This window comes from Arvicanthis niloticus, chromosome 9 (genome assembly GCF_011762505.2).
Source record: "Arvicanthis niloticus isolate mArvNil1 chromosome 9, mArvNil1.pat.X, whole genome shotgun sequence".
Lineage (NCBI taxonomy): Eukaryota > Metazoa > Chordata > Mammalia > Rodentia > Muridae > Arvicanthis > Arvicanthis niloticus.
The window spans coordinates 74086886-74096007 of record NC_047666.1 but is presented as its reverse complement, the minus strand read 5'-3'; positions in this window follow the sequence as shown (position 1 = coordinate 74096007).

Below are 9122 nucleotides of genomic sequence, written 5' to 3'. Positions count from 1 at the left end.
CCCAAGTCCAGTTAGTGCTGACTATATGTATATGGGTGTGGGGCCATCCTCTAGGTTGTAGACAATCTACCAGAGGCCATATCCCCAAACGAAGGTGTTCTTTCTCCCTCAGAAGCCATTGGTGAAGTCTAGAGTTAGGGCATGGCCACTCTGGACCATGTAGCACATACCATTAGAATCCCTCAGGATTTCAAGGAATTCAGTTGAAATGGGGGTTGGCACCCTTTGGTTAGTGCAAAAGTAAGCGGCTGATATACACCTTACCAGTTCCAGTAAAGATCACCTCAGCTTTGGATGGACGACTTCTGCAGAATGACTGCTTCCAGGATAACTCTCGAGGGGCTGAGCATACAGAGTGACTGGTAGGGTCCCACTGAAGCATCATGATGGCCTGGGTTAGATCCCAGCACTGAGTAAACTGGGTATGATGCCTGCAATCCCAGCAACAGGAGGTAGAGATAGGAGTTCAAGGTCACCCTTGGCTACAGAGGGAGTTTGAAGGCAGCCAGAGATACATGAGGTGGAGTGATCACGTGTACTTGAACCTGGAAAACACACATTACTGTTAGTGCCTGAACTTGCAGATCAGCTCAACATAGCCTCTGTCTCCAGTGCTCTGAGGGGCTGCAGAGCAGGTTGGGTGTTAGATCTCTCTCGAACTAACTACCACCTTCTAGAGGTTCCACCGCCCCCCAGCGGTGTGCTGGTGAAGAGGGTTTTGGCACTTGAATCTTGAGGGTACATTTAAGATAGTGCTTTTTAAATGCAGGAGTTTGCACAGAGATAGCATGGAACGTGTCTGTCTAAAAGCATGACGTCAGGTTGTGGGGGAGCTAAGAAAGAGGAACCCACTGAAGGGCTTCTAGGCTCCACTTAATTCTTGATAGAGCACAGGGAAACAGACTTAGAGTTTAGAAAGATAATCAAAGAGACAATCCAAAATAGATGAGAGAGACAGCGTTTTGGAGAGTGAGAATACAAAGTGGGGACTGGAGAGGTGACTCCATAGTTGAGAACACTGGCTTCTTTGCAGAAGACCCAGGTTCAATCCCCAGCACCCACCTGATGGTTCATAACTAACTGTAACTCTTTCTCCTGAGGATCCTCTGATACTGCACGTACATGGAACACAGAAATGCATGCGGCCAAAATACATATACACATAAAATAATAAAGAAAAATTAAAATCTAACATGCAAAGCAACACTATAATAAATCATTTCTCCGCCAGAAGGAAAATCTGTCCTTGTTTCCATCACTACCATTCAGACCAAAGGCCATCTGTTTGTGTTGGAATATGACATCATTTTATAAGGAGGTTGAAAGCATTGGCCTATCAAAATACAAACTGACCTTTTACATACAAGTAACTTCTAAAACAAATGTAAAGATCAACACAGGCTTACAAAGGGAGAGGACCACATTTCAGTGTTTTAATTTTTCAGGGCAAAGAGGAAAACTGACATGAAAATATTAAAAAAAAAAAAAAAAACAAACAAAACAAAAGAAAAAAAATGAGAAATACCAGGAAGGGCTCCTTGAATTTTTTTTTGTTTCTTTTTTTATTTTATTTTATATTTTATTTACATTTCAGATGCCATCCCCTTTCCCCATTTCCCCTCCCTAGAAAGCCCTATCCCATTCCCCCTCCTCCTTTTTGCTTTTATACATTTTTTAAAATGTTAATCAAAAGCTTTATAAGTTTGGTAATGCTCAATCAGAAGTGTAACCCAATACCCAACCTAGATATATCAACTATCTTTGACTGGTGGAGACACGTGAACATCTGCCTCCATGCCCCCCCCCCCTTCTCTCATCACCTAGCTTCGCCCTTCCTGTTAAAATAAAACTTTTCTCTCAAAATGCAATTAGAGCATAGTTATTCCTAATTGTACCGGTGAGGTACAAGATAATCCTAATACCCAGTCCATCATTTTGTTGACTAACCAGAACCTCTGTCATCTGTCCTAACTAAAGCACTTAGTTTTGAATCTCGCTTTTTTCTTGGCTTTAGAATGAATGTCAGCTGAAAACTGTCCACTCAAATCTGTTCTCTCAAAGTAAATAGCCAGGATTGGCTATGAGACTATAGGTCTTCACCCTGTCAGAAATCCAGAATGACTGAGTTAACTGAAGTTATGGGGAGCACAAAGCATAGCTTCTAAAACTTAGCCAATTTATAGAGACCACTGAACACCTGGAAAGCCCCTATAGTACCAAACATTGGAGCATCAAATCTTCAGCCTTCTGGCCCAGAATCATCTGACAGACATTAGTGATGCAGAATTATTAAGGGCTGATTACTCTGTCTAGGCAGATATAATCAGTCGGCTATTCTGCAAGTGAGGGCACCTTGAGTTCATCTTCTCCATCCTCCCTAAATGCTAGACCATGGTGTCTGTCTCAGTCAGGGTTTCTATTCCTGCACAGACATAATGACCAAGAAGCAAGTTGGGGAGCAAAGGGTTTGTTCAGCTTACACTTCCACATTGCTGTTCATCAACAAAGGAAGCCAGGACTGGAACTCAAGCAGGTCAGGAAGCAGGAGCTGATGCAGAGGCCATGGAGGGATGTTACTTACTGGCTTGCTTCCCCTGGTTTGCTCAGCTTGTTTTCTTATAGAACCCAGGACTACCAGCCCAGGGATGGCACCACCCACAATGGGCTGGACCCTCTCATCCTTGATCACTAATTGAGAAAATGCCTTAGAGCTGGATCTCATGGAGGCATTTCCTCAACTGAAACTCCTTTCTCTGTGATAACTCCAGCTTGAGTCAAGTTGACACAAAACCGGCCAGTACAGTGTCACTTTTCTCTAAACGTCCAAAGGGAGCTAAAACAACTCTGTCTAGGCAGAAGGAAACAAGTCCATCAGATCCTGATATTCTCAATGGACAAATAAGTTTAAGATGAATCATCTTAGGTCATTTTTGCCATTACTGGGTGTTAGTATTCTGTCTAAACTCCACCTCCCCAGTTACCTGGCAACAGCCAGGTATGCTCCTCCCCACAGTTACCTGGCAACCGCCAGGTAGGCCGATCCACTATAAAAGGGGCTGCTTGCCCCCTCCTCTTACTCACTTATTCTCTTACTCTCTTTCTCTCTTACCCTCTTGCCTCTCTGTCCCCTCCCCCACCTTCCTCTCTCTCTCCACGTGGTCATGGCTGGCCTCTACTTCTCTTTTCTCTTATCTCTTCCATCTTCCTCTCCCCACCTTTGCCCTTTCCCTTGAATAAACCGACCCCCCCCCCCCCTTGGAACCGCGTGGTCTGGAGTGGTCTATTCTGCACAGCGGTCGGATTTCTTACATCTTTCTTACATGTGCAGAATAGACCACTCCAGACCTTTATATGCTTTCACATATAAAGGGGAAGCCCCACCCCACAGAGTCTCTTCTCAGTTCAGCGCAGGGGCTGGGCAAGGAGATAGCAGTCAGAAGGTGTCAAGGCTAGCTCAGCAGGCAGTCCATTCTTCTTAGCTCAGGTAGCAGGCTCCAAGGCGCCAAGGCTAGCAATGCAATGCATCTCAGGTCCTACTCTTGCTTGGTCTATTGTGATAAAAGACTTGCAGGCCTTCTCAGGCCTGGGGGAAGGGCGCATATTTCAAATAGGGCATCAGATTCTAGGTAAAGAATGTGATATGACTTAGTCTAATATAATTCATACTCTAAAAATGTATTAAAAACATATTCATTTTATGTGTCTGCATATATGAGTATGTATGCATATATGTATATGTATTGTGTCCTCACAGGTGCCCCGAAAGGCCAGAACAGGACGTTAGATCCTCTAGAACCAAAGTTACCAGTAGATGTTGCCTAATGTGGGTGGTGGGACGGAAGGCAGGTCCTCTGCAAGAAGAGTCTGTCATTTAACCACTGAGCCACTCCTTCACCCCTAAAATCATACCTTTAACTCTGAGTTTTGTGGTGGTTCAGATTGTTTAATTTTTAGTGGTTATAGCTATCACATGCTTATTTTTAAAGGGAGCATAGGCTGTTAAAATGAAGGATTATATCTAGTATTTAATCCCACTATGTCCCTCAAAGGCTCAACGACAAAAACCCCTTAAACACAATTCTATGTACCTCTTGGACAACCATTCATTGATATCTGTGAAGCTCTCAGATATAGTAAATAAGTTTATATGTTGGAATATAGAAATTCCGACTGATACATCAACTGTGTATTTGAGAGAAATGATAAGTAGGACTTTGCCAGGGAGGAAGGAGTCTTCCTGGCACAAAGATATGTTTTGTTGATCAGATAAAGTGGTAATTATTTCCATTCAAGGCTATTGTTAAATTGTGTCTGCGGAGTCAGTCTTGGCTGTGATAAAGCTTGACCTACCGGAAGGCTGGCGTGAAAATTACTGATGATTTGCTTAAATAAACATGAGCGGGCAGAACCCAACTTTTGTTTTCTTTCGATCCCTTAATCATAGGGGCTCGCATCAGAAATCTCAATACCCTTTGTTTTCCAGCCACATATTGGCCAGAAATACACACCCGGTGGCTTTTGAGGCATTCTCCATTTTGCAGCTTCAGGCCAGCCACTCTGACAGCCTGGCTGGAATCTCAGTCTTGGGACTAAGTCCCAGCACATTTGGTAAATATGCAAGAAGGTTGTTCATGGGTTTATCAAGCACCAGGAAGCAGGAAGGCAGAACTGACTCCTAGGGTTGTGTGTTGACAGTAGCACCAGGGTCAAGGTTCCCTGAAGTGTCCAGGAATCAATACAATCCCAAGTCCAAGGGAGTGAGAACCGGGATAATTGCTTGCAGGGTCCACATCAGTAAGAAAATCATGGAAGGAGAGGGAAGTGCTGAAGAATGGCCACACTGGAGAACCTAGTGGTTTTTAAGGGGCTACAACACCTTCCGGTCACTTAGTTTTATTTAAAAATTGAAGCTTGCATAAGTAATTACATGCACATAATAGGGCATTCAGAGGCTCTAACTGAAGGTGCGGTGGAAAAGGAATACAGTCTGCTCCTTGTGGGAGGCCTCAAGAACTCTCAACTCTTAAGACTTTTAAGCACAAACCTCAACTCTCACATGTGTTTCTTAACTGTTGGTGATCCAGAGGTACATTTATGGGACAGCTGGAGACACTGACCCATAGCAGATACCTGCTACAGATGCTCAGAGCCCATATATACAGCTCGTCTACTTGCCCTGGGCTTCCTGTTCAGTAACCTTTCCTCAAGGAACCCAGTTTGGGAAAATTGCCAAATTTCTTCTGCTCCATAAAAATCCAGAGGACAAAATGCTGGGAGCCAAGCCCAGGAAATTACCTGCTGTTTTAGAAAGTCTAGTCAGTACAAAGTTAAGAAAGGACATTCACAGGTCTCAGGTCCCAGGAACTTAAAGAACGTCTGGCATTTTCTTGGAGCTGATTATGACAGTGGGATGGTCTAGGTGATAAGATTATGACACTGGGATGGTCTAGGGTGATAAGATTATGACAGTGGGAAGATCTTAGACAGTAAGGATTCCATAGTAAGATAGCCCTAAACAATGACCCTCGCCCAAACTTCCCAGTTTGGCTGTGTCTTTATAACCTGCCCCCAAAATTAAAGTTTCAGAGCTTGATCAGAACCCAGACTTGCTCTCATTCTTTGTGTCTCTTGTCCTTTCATTCGTTCGCCCCCTTCCCTAAGGTCTCGTCGAATTCCCGAGGGCCACCGGGGCAACAAAAGATGGATTTTAGTTTCTAATTAAAATCTTTCCATGAATCCAAGACATTGCATTGGTCGTCGTGTCCATCTATGGTATGACTTTTGCTGTTTCACTTCAGATGGGCCAGCAAATCGCAAGGGAATACTGCCCAAGGCTAGCTTACTGGGCTAATGAGTTCATCATGGTTACTTACAGGAACATAAGTCCCTGAAGAGCACCTACGCTGTTGAGTCTTCACCAGCTTGGGCAATGCCTCATAAAAGCTACATCCCTACACAACTAGCAAGCAGTTCCACTCAAGAAAGTCCCCTCTCCCGGCAACTCTCTCACCACTTTCACTACCATGGGGAAAGGGCCTTATGCATCTCAGCTTCCTGGAAGGTCTTAGAAGCCTGCATCCTCCCTCCAAGGGCAGTGGATGTTTTGATGAGGAGGAGGTAGCTACACACTGCCCTCCATACCATTCCTTCCTCCTGCCTCCCTCCCTGGCCAGGACCCCTGGTCTCAGCATTTCAGACTTTAGCTCTCTCAGGATTTCTCTATCAGCAGCCTGGGAGCCCCAGCCTGGAACAACTTCCCAGTCTCACAAACAGGCTTTGGTTTTGTGTTCAGACAGTTGGGCTCAGCTTTCTCAATGTTGATGGTTTCTTATTTTCTTTCCGCCAGTAGCTTGGTGATTTCCATTTCCCTTTGCATCTGGGAGTCTCTCTGAGGTCACCGAAATCCAGTGGTTAGGCTCCATAGCCTTGAACTTCGAAAGTACCTTTTCTCCCAACATCATTCATTGTTATTTCATTGTTATTTCATTGTTATTTCATCTCAACAACGGAGGGAAACACTCAGGTTCTTTTAAACAATGGGAAGGAATGGCTTGACAGAGCCCCATCCTCTTCCCTGACTGGCTTCTAACTTATGATTGTCCTGCCTCCATTTCCCAAGTGCTGAGGTTACAGACACATGCAGTAACACCGAACAACCCCCAGGCCTTTGACAAACAAAACCAAACTAAAATGTCTCCACTGAGCAAGCTCTTCCCGTTATAGTAACCTTTCCTTAAAGTGGTGCTCCGGTTTTGATCTCTTTAACTAGAAAAGCCTCTGGAATTGTCCTCCCTAAGACAAAAAAGGATCTAGAAGTTTAAGTGATTAGCAACTTCAAATGTTACCTTCAGCCTCTGTGAATGAATAGTTCAATTCTGACCACTGTCTGGAACCCCATTTAAAACTTCACCGAATTTAATTGTGACACATTGTTACAATCCAGAAACAACACTTCTGAGACAGAAGTCCTGCTCCTCTGGTGCTTACACTCTTTCTTCCCCTCTTACTGGATGTTCCCCGAGCCTTGGGTGTAGGGGTTTTGTTGTGGACATCTCAAGACACTGTTATTGTTAATATTGTGTTTCAGGTGTGAGTGCCACAATACAGGGCAGGTTAAGTGGTAAAGCCTAGACTCTAACCCTCTAACCATGGGTTGCTTCTGATCTCATTGGTGACACTGTGACCCTAATTAGCTCCTGGCAGGAATTAACTTCCAATTACCTCTATCAGTCACTCAGGATCAAAGAGAAAATGACAGGGCCAGTGCATTTAGAGGATGTGTGAAGGTTGGGGGGGAGAACCTTGCAGCTCCCCTCACCCTGTGGCTCAGGTATGAGGCCCAGAGGATGCAGACTCCAGATGTTACAGCTGAGAGCATGTGGACTTGGGAATCTGAAGGAAAGTGGAAAAGATGGTGGCAGTTCTGCCATGGATCATTTCTGGAGTAACCGATTATTTATTTAGCCTCAGCTTCTTGCCTCTGTCTTCTGGTTTTAATCAGACCCACCACTCCGCTTTCCTACTATTTGACAGTCCTGTAGAATTGAACGTTTGCATGTTTTCAGTGTGGCTTCTCCTGTCTTTCTCAATATTCTGTTGTCGCAATGCAAAGTTTCTTAATATTTGATAAACCCTCCTCTTCTTCCACCACCCAGTGTCAGCTGGGATGCTCCAAAGGTGTCCTGTTTTGCTGTGCGCATGTCAGATTACATTGTCTTTAACTGATACTTTAAAAACATAAGGTGGTTGGTTAAGCTGTCCACTTTCTCCATATGCAAAGCTTTCCCCTAACGTTCAGCAGGGATTTGCCTCATCTGCATCTTGAGAGGAAGCTCTTTAAACTTGATGCTTTGTGATGAAAATAATACAGCCTGGGAAGGAATGCTTGCTGTCTTAAAGTCAGGAGTAAGCCATGCATTTGTCTGTTTGGCACAGTAGTCTTTTCACTTTGCTGAAAATTCAGTTTTGTTTGAGAGCCCTTTGGAGACTCAGAGGCAGCTTGACAAGCAGGGAGCACTCTCTTTCTTTCCCAATTTATTTTCTCACACAGTCCACACTCTGAGAGACGATCTGCCTCTCTGACATTGCTCTCCTTCCCTTCTCTGATTTCAAATGAATGAGTTTTCAGATTTTTTAGTCTGGCAATACTTAAAAATTGACCTTATTTATAACTCTATAAGCTACTAGAACACAGGGGAAAGTTTCTAGCATTTTCAGTAGAAAAAAAAAAAAAAAAAAAAACAAAACAAGGAACTGGCGTTCCATCCTGTCTTATTATACCCATGCTTGGAATTAAAAAACAAGCTAATTGCAACTATTTTTGTTTGCTATAAAATAATCTCAAGCAGGACTATCTGCTGGTGTTAATCCTCTAGATCAAGGTAAAGGGAAAACAGAGATCAGCTGTTCCCAAATGTAGAAACAGCACTGACAGCCAGCCAGCCACTGATGATTGGCGGAGAATCAGCCTCGGATGCAATGAGTCCCTGGTGCCTCCAGCGCTGCCATCCCATAAATAATCCACAGAGCTGCATGACTGACAGCAGCATGCCTGTCACTCTCACTTGCAGAGTGCGACGGGGATGACAGCATCTTTTCATTCAGTTTCATGTCTGCCCATCATCACCCTTCATGAGCAAGCTGTTAACACACTACACAGCCACCAAAGGGTAGATGGGGCCTCTTGGCAGCAATTATGCAAGGAATATCATTGCAGAACGCAGTCGTTTTCCGGCTTTCTGCTAAGGAATTTTGCTACAGATTCCTTTTTTAATAAGCTTTCCCAACTATCCACAATATACATGTATTCACTTTATTGGTTGTTTTTAAAAAGGGATATGATTTTTAAATTTTTTTCAGACTAATATGATACATACACCCTCATCACAAGACAGAGGAGCCGAAGCAGACAAAGGCTTTCCCGGTGAGCATGACTCCTGTGTATCTTACAACACCAACTCCAGCCACCTCCCCAGAGAGACCAGCATCTGTTCGCCTTCCATCTTCATACATTTTCTGTCTCAAGGCATACTCGCACGTAGAAAGAACATAGATGGCATACAATTTTCAATACTGCATCTTGTTTTACGTTGGACATATTTTCTGACAGCCTACATGTGTTT